Source organism: Crocuta crocuta, unplaced genomic scaffold (assembly GCF_008692635.1).
Source record: "Crocuta crocuta isolate KB4526 unplaced genomic scaffold, BGI_CrCroc_1.0 scaffold17, whole genome shotgun sequence".
Lineage (NCBI taxonomy): Eukaryota > Metazoa > Chordata > Mammalia > Carnivora > Hyaenidae > Crocuta > Crocuta crocuta.
Window position 1 is genome coordinate 6,063,721 of NW_027532041.1, and position 18,696 is coordinate 6,082,416.

The window sequence follows — 18,696 nt, forward strand, 5'->3', positions numbered from 1 at the left end:
GTGCCAAGACTACTCAGTATTAAAAGAAAATCTTTTCCACAAATATTTTTGGTAAAACTGGGCATAACCTGTGCAAAGGAATTAAGTTGGACCCTTATGTTTACTATATTCAAAATTTAAACTGGATTAATGACATAAAGATAAGACCTAAAACTATAAAACTCCTAAGAGAAAACAAAGAGCAAAAACTTCATCATGTTGAACTTGGCAATGATATCTTGGAATATGACACCCAAAGCACAAAAAACGCAAGCAAAAAAAGAAGAAAATAGGACTACATTAAACTGAAAAACTTTTGTGCATCAGGGGATTCAGTAAGAGTGAAATAGCAAGCTACAGAATGGAAGAAAATATTTGCAACCTATCTGATAAGTGATTGATATCCAGAATAAATAAAGTACTGCTACAACTCAACAACAGAAAATCAAATAATCTGATTAAAAATAAGCAAAGGGTCTAGAATAGATATTTATGCAAAGAAGACATACAAATGGCCCACAAGCATATGAAAAGATGCACAACATTAGTAATCATCTGGAAAATGCAAATCAGAACCACAATGAGATATTACATTGCAACCATTAGCATGCCTACTATTAGAAATAAAAACACAGAGAATAGGGTGCCTGGGTGGCTCAGTTAAGCACCAACTCTTGATTTTGTCTCAGGTCAGCATCTCACGGTTTGTGAGATCAAGCCCTGCATCAGGCTTTGTGCTGTGGGAAGCCTACTTGGGATTCTCTCCTCTACTCCCAACATAAATAAACATTTAAAAACAAGACAGAGAATAGTAAGTGTTGGTGAGTACATGGAGAAATTGGAACCCTTGTACACTGTTGGTGGGATTGTAAAATGATGCAATTGCTATGGAAAACAGTATGGAAGTTCCTCAAAAAATTGAAAATAGAAGTATCATATGAAGCAGTAATCTTACTTTGGGGTATACATCCAAAAGAATTGAAAACAGGGATTCAGAGATAGTTGCATATCTGTGTTCATAGTAGCACTGTTCACAATACCTAAGAGTGGAAGCAACTTGAATACTTATCAGCAGATGAGAGGAGAAACAAGATGTGGTGTGTATACACACACACACACACACACACACACACACACACATACACACGTATATATGATGGGATATTTTCACTCTTAAAAAGGAAGGGGATCCTTTTTACATTTTTTCACATACTACAGCAAGATTGGACCTTAAAGACATTATATCACATGAAGTAAGCTAGTCAAAAAAAGACAAATACCATATGATTCTTTTTATATGAGGTATCCAAAATAATGAAATTTATAGAAAGTGCAGTGGTGATTATCAGGGACTGGGGGTGGGGGAAATAGAAGTTGTTTAATGGTTATAGAGTTTCAGATTTGCAAGATGAAAAAGTTATAGATATCTGTTTCATGATGATATGAATATACTTAACCCTATTGAACTATAAATTTTAAAATGGTTAAAATGATAATTTTTTTTCAATAGCTCTATGCAGTTTTATTTAACAGTTAAGTACAGGAGCATCTGGTAAGATCAGGACAGAATTGGGATTTAAAAGTGAACAGATTCAGCATCTAACAGTTTGAAAGAAGCTACTATATACTCTTTTCACAAACATGTTTTTTACAGAGCCGTTACAGTACTAGCCATTAACTCAGTATGCCAAGTGTACTTAAGTATAAAAGATGCAACAAGAAAAATAGCTACATTAGAAAGACTTCAACACTTAAGGAGAAGAGTTTTTCCCATTTAGCCTCAAAAACAACAACATACAGTCTAGATCTATATATATAGTCCTACATTAGCTTCTAGAATATTTGCCAAGAGGGCAAAAGTAAATGACACTGGCCAGTATAGTCTTTGGATATTTGGGAAATAGAAGGGGAGGAAGTCAGTTCTGAGAACAAATTAGTCAGCTTCAGTTTCATCAGCAGGATCTTTGGGTTCTTTATTCTTGCACAGTTCACATTCTTCAATGTGCTTTCCCTTCTCTCACAAATACTCCAGTTTGGCAGCCATTTGTGCCTCTTGATTCTGTTTATTGGCATCCATTTTGTGGGTCAGCTTTTCTTCTGCCATTTTACTGAAGTTGTTCTCTTCTGTTCCTTTCTGAAGCACTTCTTTTTCATGTTCTCATTCCTCAGCAAGCTGCTTCGAGACTTTAGCTGCTTGGGACTTGTGTCTTTCCTCTGCAGCTTCTAATTTCTTCTGAATTTCTTCCAGGGATGTATCCTTCTTTGATGGGGAAAGGGGTATTTCTGGGACAGATTCATTTGACTGAGGGCTGAGAATTAGCTTAAAAGTCTGGCCTGAAGCATACTTCTCCAGTTCTTTCACTGGGATATCAGAAGAAGCCGTGGTGAATAGACTACAAGAGACTGGTAGTGCATTCTGCGCAGTCCATTGATAAGGAAAACCCTACTTGGTCTGAGCCACCTGGCCACACTCCAAGATCGTAAATTTTATGTTATGTACTTTCTTATCACAATTTTAAAAACCTTAAAAATATGATGTGGTTTTTCAACTCTATGTTTAGATTTTGTTAAATTGATTGAGGATATGCCACTGTTTGTTTCATAAATCGTTTTGACCATAAAGACACTTTTAAAACTATCTGTTTCCTTCTTCCCCTGGTAGGAAATGTATAGTCTTATTTTGCCATAGAGAAAATATAAACACAAACAAGTAAATCCTATTCTCTTTCATGTGGTAAATCTCCAGCTCACTTTAGAAATTGACTTAACTAAGTCAATCCCCACCTCTTCCTGACTCCAGTTCTTTTAAGCTTAACTTTGAAAAGATCCAGGGAATGTATATGAAAAGGTCAGAATTTATCTCTGAGCCACATTTCATTAGAAAATTTCTATCACTATGTGTGTGCCCTTCCATTATAGGTACAGTACAGTTTCACAAGAATTGATTCGTGAAGGAAAGTGAAGAATAGAAAGAAATGCAAGTTGAAAGAAACAAAATCACTTCAGGAATTTAGAAACATTTAGAAAGCTTTCTCAAGTATTCTATTTAGCATCTTTTCTTGACCTTACTCAGGTTACTTTTTCTTTATTCGACAGCTGAAGATAGCTTTCCTTCGTTCCTTCCCTTCCTTTACTTCTTTTATGTTTTATTTATCTCTTCATTAATTCAGTAGGCATTTGGTGCCTATAATCATCTTATGAGTTTCTTTTAGGCCTTTAGTTCTTCATGTCATGTAAGACAGCCTATAGATGCAGTGCCACACCAGAGAGGAAGGGATGACAATTATTTTACTGTCAGAAAACATGAGTGCCTATTGCCTGTTAATTTTCACTTGTGCTCCAGTAATTTCCCCTGTTCTGGAGTCTATACTTCTCAGTTTTCACAGGACGCTATATTGGAACTATTTTATTAGGTATTATAAAAGGTTAAAGAGTATGAGACAGTAGGGAAAGGATGTATTTGTCATCTACCAATAGTGTCTGATCTACTTCTGTGTATTTAGAACAAACAGAATAAATCTTTTAGCTATTAGGGATCAAGCAACACTTCTTGAATGGCCAGTGATGCCATTATGGATATCACTATTTTACAGACTTAAGATAGGAAAGCTTTTTGAATGCCTATTGTTGCTAGACATAGTCCTTTTTTCCCTTATAATTTTATGATGTATGCATAATTTGTCATTCTCTTTTATAAGAATAAGAGAATTGAACTTGGGCAACTGGCTCAAGATCATCCAACCAGTAAATGAAAGACAAGAGATCCAAACCTAGGATAATCTATTTCCAAAGTGTCTCTAAGCTTTCTATCTTGATGATTGGCCAAATTTAAAATACTTAATAGCTACAATTTTATCTCAAGAGGAATAATTTTATGTGTTATACCAATTTCACTTCAGGCATTTGTAGACTAGCCCTTTTAACCATTCTTTCTTGACACAAAGACATTTTCTCTTAATAAAGATATTTGCCTGAAAATGAGCTAATCCATATTGTAGTGCTTTACCTGTTCAATCCATGTTATAGTGGTTTATCAGTTCACATTTTCCTTATTTTTTACTTGAAAGCAAAAGTCTTGGTGTATGTTCTGAAAGATGACAAAAAAGAGTTAATGATCAAAACCCGAGGAGAAAGCTGGGGCTAAGAGTCCCTGGAAAGTGAAATGTGTTGAATCAAGAGGAAGGACCTTGTAATAATAAGGCAGCTTTACTGACAAGCACAGTGTCTGGGCATGTGCCTCTGGGGAAAGATATGGTAAAAGCAGAGACATTTTATTAGTTTATTAGTTTATTCGTGTGCAACACTTAACTTTTGAAAATAGTGCTTTATGTATCATGTGAAACACTCTTAAGTGTACCTACATGTCTTATTAAATGTAGTATCTACACAGTGAACAAGATGTAAATGCTTCTTATAGCTTTGTTGTTGAAATTATTTATGTTTGGTTTTGATTTCTAAAGAATCATAGGGTCGCCTGGGTGGCTTAGTTGGTTAAAACTCCGACTTCGGCTCAGGTCATAATCTCACAGTTTATGAGTTTGAGCCCTGCGTCGGGCTCTGTGCTGACAGCCTGGAGCCTGGAGCCTGCTTCCAGTTCTGTGTCTCCTTCTTTCTCTGCCCCTCCCCTTCTCATGATCTCTCTCTCTCAAAAAAAGAAAAACATTAAAAATTTAAAATAATTTAAAATAATCATAGTGCTTACTAGAGAATTATTTTGAAAGGAGACAATCTAATCTACAAATTGTACTGGGTAACTTAAATTATTATTAATATTAAATTTAATGATCAATGAAATAAACTTAGTATTTATTTTGTGGATATTTAATTATTTTGTGTTTGGAGTTAATAACTTTTGCTTTCAAACTAGGATAATATATATTTTTAAATGTTTATTTCTGAGAGAGAGGGTATGAGAGAGAGCGAGCATGCATGGGAGTGGGGTAGAGGCAGAGAGAGAAGGAGACAGAGGATCTGTCTGCTTACAGCAGAGAGACTGATGGAGGGCTCAAACTCATAAACTGGGACGTCATGACTTGAGCCAAAGTTGGACCCTTAACAGATGGAGCCACCCAGTCATCCTCAGAACAATGCTTTTTTAAAAGGATCTTTATTGAGAGATTATTCACATACCATACAATTCAGCCATTATAATGTGCAGTTCACAGGGTTTTAGTATATTCACAAATAACTGCTACTATCACAACAGTAGATTTTAGAACATTTTCATCACCTCAAAAAAAAAAAAAAAAACCCTATTCACTTTAGTATTACCCTCCCTACTTGTTTCTCTTTACTTCCTCTCCATCCCTAGGCAACCACTAATTTGCTTTTTATCTCTATAGATTTGTTAATTTTGGATAATTTATAAATGGAATAATGTAATATTCAGACTTCTCTTACTGGCTTCTTTTACTTAGCATAATGTGCTCAAGATTTAGCTATGCTGTAGTATGTATCAATAATCTATTACTTATGGTTGAATAATATTTCCATTGTATGGATACACCATAATTTATGTATTCATTCATCAGTTGGACATGTAGGTTATTTCCACCTTTTTGCCTGTTGTAAACACTGTTGCTTAAATATTTGTATACAACTATTTATTTGAATGCTGACTTTCAATTGTTTTCTGTGTGTGTGTGTGTGTGTGTGTGTGTGTGTATATATATATATATAAAAGAAGTGGAATTACTGGATCATATGGTAACTCTATGTTTAAATGTTTGAGGAATTGCTATTCCAAAGTGACTGCACCATTTTACCAGCAGTATAGGAAAGTTCTGATTTTTTTTGCATCCTTGTCAACATTTGTTATTATCTGGCTTTTTATTCTAATGTCCTAGTATGTATGAAGTGGTATTTCATGGTTTTAATTTACATTTCTCTAATGGTGTTGAACATCTTTTTGTGTGGTTGGTGCCCACTTCTATATCTTCCTTGGAAAAATGTTCATTTAAATATTTCACCTCTTTTTTTTTTTTTAAAGATGGCTTATGTGTGTCTCTCTAGTATTGAGTTATAAAAGTTCTTTGTATACTTTGGATATGACTGTCTTATGAGATATATGATTTATTTTTTGTCCATTTTGTGGGTTGGCTTTTTACTTTCTCGGTGGTATCCTTGGAAGCACAAACATTTCTGAATTTACTGAAATTCAGGTATCTATTTTTCTTTTTTGCTTATGCTTGTAATGTCATATCTGAGAATCTTCTCCAAATCCAAGGGAATATATCCTTTGCTTTTTTAAAAAAGTTTTATAGTTTTACAATTGTGTCTTTGATCTATTTTAAGTTAATTTTTGTGTATCATGGAGCAAAGGTTTAGCTTCAATATTTTGCACATGGCTATTCAGTAATTCCACCTCCATCTGTTGAAATACTCCCTATTAAATGGTTTTGGCACCCTTGTCAAAAAGTAAGTTGGCCATAAACATGATTTTACTTCTTGACTCAATTCTATTCCATTCATCATTATGTTTATACTTTTGAAAGTACCACACAGTTTTGATTACCAATGCCTTGTAGTAAGTTTAAAATCAGAAAGTGTAAATCCTCCTATTTTGTTCCTCTTTCTCAAGGTTGTTTTGTCTATTCTGGGTCCCCTGTAATTACATGAATTTTACAATCAACCTGTCAATTTCTACAAAGAAGTCAGCTAGAAATTCTCACAGGCATTGTGTTGAATCTGTAGACCAGTTTGAGGAATATTGCCATATTAAGTCTTCCAACCCAGGCTCATGGATGTTTTTTCCATTTGTTTAGATCTTTAATTTCCTTCAGCAATGTTTTGTAAATTTCAAAGTTCGAGTTTTGCACTTCTTTTAAAAAATTTTTAATGTTTATTTTTGATAGAGACAGAGTGTGAGTGGGGGAAGCACAGAGAGAGAGGAGACACAGGATCTGAAGGAGGCTCCAGGCTCTGAGCTGGCAGTACAGAGCCTGATGCCAGGCTCGAACTCACCATTGGTGAGGTCATGACCTCAAAGAACTCAGATGCTTAAATGACTGAACCACCCAGGTGCCCCATGAGTTTTGTACTTTTTTTGTTAAGTTTATTCCTAAGTATTTTATTCATTTTGATGCCATTGTAAATGTTATGTTTTTCTTATTTTTATATTGAGATTGTTCTTTACTAGTTCATAGAAATACTATTGACTTTTGTATATTGTCCTTATATCGTAAAACCTTGCTGAATTCATTTCTTTTTAGTTTTTAATAAATTTTTAGTGTATTTCTTAGGATTTCTTGTATACAGTATCATGCTACCTGTGTTTGGACATAGTTTTTATTATTTTTTAATTTATTCTTAATGTTTATTTTTCAGAAAGACAAAGAAACAGAGTGTGAATGGGGGGAGGGGCAGAGAGAGAGGGAGACACAGAATCCAAAGCAGGCTCTGAGCGGTCAGCACAGAGCCCTATGTGGAGCTCAAACTCACGAACTGCGACATCATGACCTGAGCTGCAGTCCAATGTTTAATGGACTGAGCCACCCAGCCCCTGTTTGGATATAGTTTTACTTCTTCTTTTCCAGTCTGGATGTATTCTCTTTCTTGCCTATATTGTTCTGGCTTGAACCTCCAGTAGAATGTTGAACAAAAGTGCTGAAAGAAGCCATTTTTATCTTGTTACTGATCTTAGAGGTAAAGCATCCAGTCTTTCACCATTATGTATTGTGTTAGCTATAATGTTTTTTGAAGATGACCTTTACCAGGTTGAGGAAGTTTCCCTGTATTCCTTGTCTGTCATGTGTCTTGATCATGAAAAGTTACTGGATTTTGTCAAATGCTTTTCTGGTGTTTATTGAGATAATCATGTGATTTAATTTTTCATTCTATTGATATGATATATTAAATTAATTGTTTTGCAGATGTTAAACTAACCTGGCATTCCTGGAGTAAATCCCACTTAGTCATGGTGTATAATTTTTCTAAAATATATGTTACTGTATTCAGTTTGCTAGTATTTGATTGAGGATATTTGTATCCATATTCATAAGAAATATTGGTCTGTAGGTTTTGTGTGTGTGTGTGATGTCTTTGTTTAATTTTGCCATCAGGGTAATATAAGTTAGTGAGGTGGGAATAGTTCCATACTCATATTTTTTGGAAGAGTTTGTGTAGAATTGTTATTAATTCTTTGTTTGGTATAATTCACTAGTGAAGACATCTGAACTTGGCTTTCCTTTTTGGGTAGGTTTTGGTTAATAATTCATTCTCTTCACTTGTTATACATATTTTGCGATTGTTTCTTCTTGAATCAATTCAATAGTTTGTGTCTTCCAAGGAATTTTTTTATTTCATCAAAATTATCTAATTTATTAGTGTAAAGTTGTTCATAGTATTCCTTTATAATACCTTTTTCCCCCTGTAACTTTGGTAGTAATATATCCTCTCTTCTATTTCTTTTTTTTTAATAAATTTTTTAATGTTTATTTATTTTTGAGACAGCGAGAGACAGAGCATGAGCATGAGAGGGGCAGAGAGAGGGGGAGACACAGAATCTGAAACAGGCTCCAGGCTCTGAGCTGTCAGCACAGAGCCCAAGGCGGGGCTCGAACCCACAAACTGTGAGATCATGACTTGAGCCGAAGTCGGATGCTTAACCGACTGAGCCACCCAGGCACCCCATCCTCTCTTTTATTTCTGATTCTTGTATTTTCAGTTTCTACATTTTTTTCTTGGTTAATCTATTCATAGGTTTGTCAAACGTCTTTTTTTTTTACAAAGAACCAAGTTTTGTTTTTATTGATTTTTCACTATTGTTTTTGTATTCTCTATTTCATTAATTCCTGTTCTAATTTTTATTAATTAAATAATTCTTATTATATTCTTCCTTTAGATTTAATTTGCTCTTCTTTTTTAGCATTTTAAAGTGGAAGCTTAGGTTTACTATTTGAGATCTTCCTTTTTAAATATATGCTTTTGCAGATATAAGTTTCCCATTAAGCACTGCTTTAGATACATACTATAATTTTGTATATCTTTATTTTCATTCTTCTCAAAATATTTTCTGTTTTCTTAATTGACTTCTTCATTGACCCATTGATTATTTAGGAGTATGTTTTTAAATTTTCACATGTTTGTGGATTTTCCTAATCTTTTTCTATTATTCTACTTCCATCCCATTTTTATTGGAAAATCTACTTTGTATTATTTCTATCCTTTTAAGTTTCTGAGATTTGTTTTATGGATTAGTATATGATCTATCCTAAAGAATCTTCCTTAGGCACTTGAGAAGAATGTATATTCTGTCATTGTTGGGTGAACTATTACATAGGTATCTGTTAAGTCTAGTTGATTTGTGGTGTTGTTCTAGTCTCCTATTCCCTTGTTAATCTTCTGCATAGCTGTTTTATCCATTATTAAAAGTTGAGTATTGAAATCTTCACCTATTATCGAATTGTCTCTTTTTACTTTCATATCCAGTTAATAGCTCTTTTATAATCTCACTTTTTAAAGGCACTCAGATATCACAGGCCAAGATCATTGTGCCTGTGGTGCTCAGTGGGAAAGTGGTGCAATTTGAAAGATCTCCACTGACAAAGTATTAATGTTTCAACAGATATGAACTTATTTTGTCAAGATTATTTGCTCTGAAACCTCTGGATTTCTAATGGTCTAATTTCCAATGATTGAGGATAAAGGCTAAGTTCTCATTGTAAGAAGAAGAGAAAGAGATTTTTTAGTTTACCAAATGCTAAAAACAAAGAGAAATTCAATTTATGAGATGGGGGTAAAAAGAGAGACTGATTTCTTCCTTTGGTATTATGTGTGGAAGCGACAAAACAAGAAAGGAATAAGAAATAATGATAGAACAATGCAATTTATTCTAAGGGGGGAGGGACTGACCAATTCAGTCAGAAACTGTATTTGCTTCCATTAAACCCCCTTACCTTCTAGTCACTATTAGATTCTCAAAAGGTATGAGAATGAAAACATCTCCAGTCAAAGACACTATTTCTAAACAGGGCTTCTATCCTGAGTCTTTTTCCACTTTTCTTCCCATGAGTTAAACATCGATACCTCTTTAATGACTATCCCTTAAAATTACCATAAGACCCAGGTCTGGGCATCCAGATAAGGTCCTTTCTTTCCCTGGGTTAGTGCCCTTGTTTCCTTAGCTAAGTATAGTCACAGGTATCCCAAAACAAAAGGCTGGATCCCCAGATGTTTGCCAAAGAGAAGAAAAAATCCAGGATATAATATCATATGTCTGTGATCCTTTAATTTCATCCATAAAATGTTCCATTTGTTTATAGTGGGGAGGGGAGAGTTCAAGGCATCATTTCATAATGGCATTGAGCCTTGATACATGACACAACCTTAACCCTTGCTGAAGGCATTTAAAGTGAGAATGGTGCTGATGGTTGCTTTGTCACTAACTCTGACAAAGGGTCTTGTGGAAAAGTACTACAGATCTTATAAATTTCCTTTTAATATATTAGTGTTTAATAATATAACTGTAACCAATGAGTAATAATGCTTAACAGACTTGCACTTTTTAGTAATAAACAATTTTTAAGCTAAAAAAAAGAGTCTAATAAGAGTAGAATATATGACAAGTTAAGCTTTGATTAGAAATTACTGTGAAGACCTAAGTAATGAGGCCCTACTTAGGGTGGGCCAGTCAGAGAAGGATACCACATGGGAGTATCTGGCTCACCAGAAGGCATTAAGAGGGATTTGAGTGCTGAGGATTCTTCACAGAGTGACAGAATATAGAGTAGATGATGTTTGGAGGAGGCCAAGGAAAACTTTTCTTTTTCGTAAATTTGCCTACAGCTCACTCTGCCCTGTTGACATTAAACTGGGCATCACCAATTTCTGGAACTTAAAACATATAAAAGTAAAAATGGTATGTGTTACCTAATTAATTTCTAAATAACACCATTTGTTATTTTGGGACACTTTCTCAGATTGCATCAACCCATGACAGCAAGTAATGGTGGACATTTATCACTTTTAATGATCCAAATGAGCACTCCCTGTACTTCCTATACTGTTCTCCAGAGTTACTCATAATAAATGCATGGGAATGCAGCAATTCTATAGAATACTTACTTTGAGCCATTTGTAGGGCTTCCTGGTTTGCAATACATGCCTTTAGAAACTTAGCAATCTTTATAGACACTTTTAATGCCCCAAATGAAGCAATAATTCTAAGACGAAGTGTCCTTTTAGGGACTCTGACTACACTCAGAGTTACCAGAGAGACACTATTGATCTGGGGGGTGAAAAAAATAAAAGCTTTGTTCCCAAAGCTCCAAACTCTGTTAGAACAGGTTGTCCCAGGGTCACCTGGGTGGCTCAGACAGTTAAGTGTCTGACTTCAGCTTATGTCATGGACTCACAATTTATGGACTCACAATTTATGGACTCACAGTTTAAGCCCTGCATTAGGTTCTGCTTCAGATCCTGTCTTCCTCTCTCTCTGCCCCTCTACCACTCACTCTCTCTCTTAAAAATAAATGAACATAAAAGAAATAACCTCCTTGTTAAAAAAAGAACAGGTTGCCCCATATCTAGAGGCCCCAAGGAATGAAAGACCAGGCCTCTGGGCATTGTCTCTAGAGTCCTAACCTACATTAAGACTGAAAGCATTAAAGATTTTCACAGGGGGGTATCTGGGTGTTAAGTATCTGATGGTTTGTGGGTTATGATCTCATGGTTTGTGGGTTCGGGCCCTGCATTAGGCTCTGCACTGACAAGTGAGTGGAGAACCTGACTGAGATTGTCTCTCTCCCCCTCTCTTTCTTTCCATCTACCACTCACACTTTTTCTCTATCAAAATAAATAAGCAAACTTAAAAAAATCTTAAATTACTCTGTAAAACAGTGTGGAGGTTCCTAAGGAAACTAACAATAGAACTCCCCTAGGACCCAGCAATAGCACTGCTAGGAATTTACCCAAGGGATACAGAAATGCTGATGCATAGGAGCACATGTACCCCAATGTTCATAGCAGCGCTCTCCACAATAGCTAAAACATGGAAAGAGCCTAAGTGTCCATCAACAGATGAATGGATCAAGAAGATGTGGTTTATCTATACCATGGAATACTACATGGCAATGAGAAAGAATGAAATCTGGCCATGTGTAGCAACATGGATGGACCTTGAGGGTGTTATGCTGAGCGAAATAAGTCAGGCAGAGAAGGACAAATATCATATGTTTGCACGTATAGGAGGATTAGGAGGAACTTGACTGAGGAACAAGGGGGAGAAGAAGGGGGGAAATGGTGGGGGAAAGGGAGAGAGGCAAACCATGAGAGACTCTTGAATGCTGACAAAAACTGAGGACTGATGGATGTGGGGGGGGTGATGGGCATGGAGGAGGGCACTTGTGGGGATGAGCACTGAGTGTTATGTGGAAACTAATTTGACAATAAACTATTTGTAAAAAAATAAAGAAATAAATAAAATACAAAAAAAATCTTAAATTATCACAGGAAGTGTATATGAATGTGTAATTGTGTGTGTGTGTGTGTGTGTTGGAAGGAAGAAACAAAGAGGAAAGAATGGTGGGAGCTCAATTCCAGATCTTGCATGACTTTAAAGCTTGAAACTTCATTAAGGAAGTTAAAACGAAATCTTCAATTTCAAAATCTCAAACGTCCTTTGAGTCACTTAGGACATTGCTTAGATCAAGAATTAGAGAAAGGAAATCTTCAACCTGCTCATACTTCATTCTTGTTTCCTCATCTCCAAGATCTGAAGGATTATTTTTATGCTAAGTTAAGGTCTAGGATAGGTTTAGACCTGAGCTTCTTTCCATCTTCCCTCTCCAGACTTCTTTCACCCCATTATCCATTCTTAGATTTCTCTTGATGTTGTTCTTCCATGGGTAGTAAAGACAGAACTGATCGCTCTGTTTTGATTTATAATCCTTTTGTTTTTCCCTGTGAGGATCAAATGAAGATAAATGTACTTTGATCCCTTTTAAAAATCATTACCTCTCTCCTCTCTCAACCCTCTCTTCCCTCCTAACCCTTCGCCACAATGATGGTAATATTGAATACTAGAGAATTGCATTTCAGAATCCCATTAATTCTCTAGAATACTAGAGAAGTTCTTGTTTTTACTGAACTTGGATGAGATCAAGGGACGCTTCTGCAAGATCATGGCTCTATTGCCATAGAGACTGAGAAGAGAAAGTTGTCTCAGATATTAACAAAACATTAGTTTGGAGTTGATATGTTTTCCCCATTATGATTTTAGGAAATCATAATATTCTTATGCCTTAAAGGTGAGAAAATCTAGTTCAGCCAGGTTCAGAGACTTGTCTGGCACAACCTCAGGCTTCCTGACCAAACTAGTTTTCTTTCTACCATGCCATGGCTACTACTTAACAGTTTATTATTTTATGTTTTATTTATTTTTATAAAAGGTTGTGGCCAAGGGAATTTCCTCACCATAATGTATGAAGTTAATCTGATTCAGATTAGAAGAATGAAGTCTTGGAAACATTTCCCAATAGAAAAAGAAGAGAGAGGAAGAAAGAAAAAAGTTAGATTATCTATTATATATCAAGGACTATTTACAATAAAGAACCTGCAGATACCACATGGTTGTTTTATTAACTATAGAGTCAATTTAAAGATTTACAGGGGCCCACTGAAAGAGAAAATGTTGTGTCATTGGATTAGAAAAGAACACTCACATGAATACAGGAGTGTGTGTGTGTGTGTGTGTGTGTGTATTCAGTTTCTTTTGATCTTATTTTGGTTTGTCGAATATAGTAAATGAATAACTTCTGATAAACGACTTGCATGGAGGAGGGTGTTACAAATGATGGTGATAATGATGAAAAATGTCCTTTAGTAAGATGAGTTTAGGAACACTGCATATACATGTTTGCCTCTCTTCCTTCCCATAGCCCATTTCTCTCCTTTACCCTGAACTGCTGCCCAGCAGGCAGAACCAATATGTATTTCTAATTGTATATATGTGTTCCACTTCTTTACTGCCTTGATAACACTGGGTACTATCAATTCCTTTATAATATTTTACTACTGTAATATAGTAAAATTAAATCTTACTTTAATTTACAGTTTCCTGATTACTAACAAACTTAAGCCTATTTTCCAATAATAGTAATAATAACCAACATTTATTGAGTGCATATACCATGACAATCATTTGATAATCCCTTAAGTGGATTGTCTCCTTTATTCGTGATAGTATCCCTGTGAGTTAGCATATCTGATTTTTGCATTGCAGATGAAAAGGCATAGAAGGATCAGTGACTTGTCCAGAGTCACTCAGCTAGTAAGTAGTCACCTAGACTTGACTCTAGATATCTCAGTCTAGGGACTCATGCTCATAAGAATTTTGAGTTGGGGCGCCTGGGTGGCTTAGTCGGTTAGGCGTCCCGGACTTTCGCTTAGGTCATGATCTCGTGGTTCGTGGGTTCGAGCCCCGTGTAGGGCTCTGTGCTGACTGCCAGCTCAGAGCCTGGAGCCTGTTTCAGTTTGTGACTCCCTCTCTCTCTGACCCTCCCCTGCTCACACTGTCTCTCTCTCTCTCCTAGAAATAAATAAAAAAAAAAATTTAAAAAAAAAGAATTTTGAGTTATCTTTTATTTTAAAGTTTATGTATTTATCTTGAGAGAGAGAAAAAAAAAATCCCAAGCAGGCTCCGCACTATCAGTGCCAATGTGGAGCTTGAGCACACAAACCTTGAGATCATACCCTGAGCTGAAATCAAGAGCCAGAAGCTTAACTGATTGAGCCACCCAGGTACCCCTATATTAACTTTTTTTCCCCATATGTTTATTGTCCATGTAGATTTCCTTTTATGTGAATGATCTATTTTTTGTATCCTTTCTTCTTTGTTTTATCTACATAGTCACTTGATGATGAAATTTTATTACCTAAAGGAGAGTGATTTTTTTTTTTTTAATTTTGTTTCCAGTGCTTGGAGCTGTAGCAGATCAAAAGGCCAACTCATGGGAGATCAACAGGAAATGGTTTTAACAATTTTTAGAAATTTTCGATCTTATGAAATTATATAGCAAACCATTAGAGATTATTTTATATGTTTTATTTTGATAATGGAGAAACTTCTGGGTCTTCATTTTCAGCCCCAAAATAGTAATTGAAATTTTTTATTATATTTTAAAGTGAATATTTAGTGGTTAGACCTACTTCAGACATTCTTAAATTAAGCACTTAAGAAACCCAACTCTTAATTTTCTTTTTTTCCAAGGAGATGTACTTGCCAAGAATATTTTAATCTATGAGTATATTGCACAATTTTAATTGGCAGAAAACATTTGTACCAAGTTAAAAATTGCTTGAGAGAGGCTTCCAACAAAATTGTCAATCTGAAATGTTGACTTCCTTTTTCCCTGTTGAAATAGTGAAGGTCACAAGTTCCAGTTAATATGTTTTGGTTAGTTTTACAAAAATAAATACTACAGGCCAGCTTCTGCTCTTTCTCTTCATTTGTCTGGATTCATTTGTTCATTGGTTAACAGAGTTTTTGCCTTTCAGTTAAGTTGTTTATTAAATTGTTTTTAAAAGGAATACAGAAAAGTTATCTGCTTGAGTTCAGCAATATAAACCACCCAAAATAAACAAGCACACACATACACACTCACTCACTGAGAGACCCACAGCCCTGTGTTTGAAACCAAGTGAATATTTCAAATGTTGTCCTCAGTTGTTTGAGTCTAGAGTTGTATGACAACTGAAACTATGCTATTAAAACAGGAAGTAGGATGAAACCACTGCTCAAGTATTAGCTAACCTTGGACATTTCTTTGGAAATGCTTAGTTCACATCATTGCTATGATCTTTATGGAGTGTCCACCCTGAATACAGGTGAGACACTATGAAGGATTTTCTTGGATGGTATGGTCAACACTGGATGTTGGTCTAGACTAATAATGGATCTCCTTCCCATTCATTAGAATGGCTACACATACAGAATCCCCTAGGCTTAGGCCACCCCCTTCCTTCTATCTAATCCAGCTTAGGATCTTCTTACCTCATGTCTTTCTTTTTTTCCTCAAAGTCATCTCTTTCATTGCTCATTCTCTCACTATCTTTCAATGTAGTTCTATGGAAGCAAGAGAGAAAAGGTTGAAAAGAGGTAGGAGGAGAGGTGGCCTATAAGCCACTGAGGCAGCTGCTGTTTCCTTTCTTACCCTTGTTCTCTCTCAGCCCCAGGACTAGTCTCAGATTTTTAGAATATTTCCTTTCATTACTCAAAAACTATCCCTTTCCCCTTTCAGTTTCCTACCAAGAGACTATGCCCCATATGTTCTTATGAAATGCTTTAGGATTCTTCTGAACACAGGCATATTTTACTACATAGCTCTGCCCTTATCACCTATGTCCTCTTTATCTTTTCTACTAGCATTGAAGCAGAAAAAAAGAAAACAAACTAGGTTTGTAGCAGTCTTTTAAGCCACATGTTTATTTATTCATTTATTATTTTTTAGCTTTATTGCAGTACCATTGACATAAAATGTTAAGGTATTTAAAGTGTACATCATCATGATTTGATATACATATACATTACATAGTCACATTTTATCTTTAAATCCCATTTTATCTTTAACTATTAAAAATAAAACTGTGAGTGGGGCGCCTGGGTGGCTTAGTCGGTTAGGCATCCGACTTTCGCTTAGGTCATGATCTCGCGGTTCGTGGGTTCAAGCCCCACATCGGACTCTGTGCTGATGGCTAGCTCAGAGCCTGTTTCAGATTCTGTCTGTCTGTCTGTCTGTCTCTCTCTCTCTCTCTCAGAAATAAATAAAAAAAAAACATTAAAAAAAACTGTGAGAAAACCCAAAAAATAGTTTTATGCTTGCTTTAAGCCCAAGAGAAAAGGGTAAATGCTGTGAGATTACCGTGTTTCTCACTTGGCCAGAGAAAAGCCCTAGGCAGAAGCAGAAGATACAGTGCTAAAAGTAGAAGTAGTGTGGCTAATTTTTAAAGCTTTTAGGAGATAAGAAAGGGGGTGACGGGGTTCTAGTCAAGATGGTGGTCTTATTTATTTTCAGTCTCAGGAGCCCTTGACTCCAGTTCCTAAGAACCCCATTAAACCATATTCTGTTGGCACTCTTCCCCAGGCCAGGAGAACTGCATCAGAAACTTGAATTTGGGAATGTGAGGAGATATTAGGGAACAAACAGATAGAACCACAGCTGAGTTTACTGTGTTGGTGTGTTTTGTTTGACCAATATAGTCGGCTTGCCGTCTGTCCACCCTCCCTCCCTCCTTCCCTTCCTTCCTTCCTTCCTTCCTTCCTTCCTTCCTTCCTTCCTTCCTTCCTTCCTTCCTTCTTCCTTCCTTCCTTTAATTTGAAAGCTTTCAAGTATGGAATCTTCAGTTTACCACTGGCCCCACCACTGTTTTTATGTTTTGTTTTTAATATTTTTAAAAATTTCACTTCTAAAGTTAGCCTTATAAATTGTATTCTCCAACATTGTCTACCTTCTTGAATACACAAGCCTTCATTTTCTCTGTACTGACAGTGTCCATGCTGAAATGCTGGATGTAGTACCCTACAGGAATGTATATACTTATATTTATACATAGTGTTTTTGAAAAATCGACAACAAAAATAGAGCAAATTCTGACACACACCCACACCCATGTATCCCTGACCTTTGTGATTTTTTGTTCAGCAAAAATAGTTCAGCTTTTCAGTTGAGAATTTATTTGTTGAAAGCTGTAGTTTTAAATTTAATTTATTCATGTATTAGTAAATGAAAAGGCAGTATTTATTTAGTAGGATTTCACATTTTCTTAATACATTCCTGTAATTTTGATATAATGAAAAAGAAAAGTATTACTGTAAAGAATTTCAGACCTTGACCTCATTCTTACTGTAACTGGCAATGTAATCTATTTTCTCTTTGCTGTTAGTTTTTATCAAGAGTTTCTGTGCATCGTGCAACTATTTGGCTATAAAGAATCAAAAACTGAAAGAAAAACAAAAAAGAATATAGAAGGGTCCATCCCAGAAGAGGAATCTTTCTTTTTCTTGGTAATTTTCCTATAGAATCAACCAATGAGTGAGATTTCTTAACTTCATTTCCAGGGAGGAATGGGAGAGTGCTAGACACAGACTGAACAAAACTATCTGATAAAAATAAATTGGCAAATTTAGTATTTGAGGTGAAAATGAAATTTAATACAAAATAGAGTGCCTTTTGTTGTAGCTGTGAATGGTAGTCTATGGAATTCATAAGAACAGAAAAGTGGTTAAGATGGTAAATATCATGCTGTGTGTATTTTATTGCAATAAAAAATGAAGGAAAAAAATCAGATAGAAATGAGAAAAGTCATCAAATTGTGATTTGATAGGAGAACTTTAATTTCTGAAGATCATAACGTCAGCATGAGAATGGCCTTTCAAATAAAGCTAATTGGAATGTGTTTAAAATCTTCAGTATCAACTACAGTTAAATTTGGATATTTTTCCCATTTAAATTATGATAATAGTTTAATCCAAACAGCAGGAACAGCAAAACAAAGGAAAAGAAAACTTGTAGCAGAGGATATTCTTGGAAATTGATACTTTTCACTAGTCCTGTGCAATTTGAAAGCAAATATTTTAATTTGATGAAAATCAATTAAGCATCCATTAAGGAGCTGTTTCAGAATATTATATCATTAAGTAATAGCAGTTGCTGATTTTCCTTAATTGCAAGCAGGAAATATGAAGAGAACATTGGAGTAAAGGGGACATTTTGGAATAAT

At 35.3% G+C, this 18,696-nt stretch overlaps 1 long non-coding RNA gene and 1 pseudogene across 1 annotated transcript in view; one reads left to right on the forward strand and one right to left on the reverse strand.

The window, feature by feature from the left end:
- The window catches only part of LOC144241751 (uncharacterized), a 131,500-nt gene that overhangs the window by 42,934 nt on the left and 69,870 nt on the right, over positions 1 to 18,696 (forward strand). The gene's annotated exons all lie outside the window — the stretch shown is intronic.
- On the reverse strand, positions 1,913 to 16,017 carry LOC144241726 (stathmin pseudogene; annotated as a pseudogene).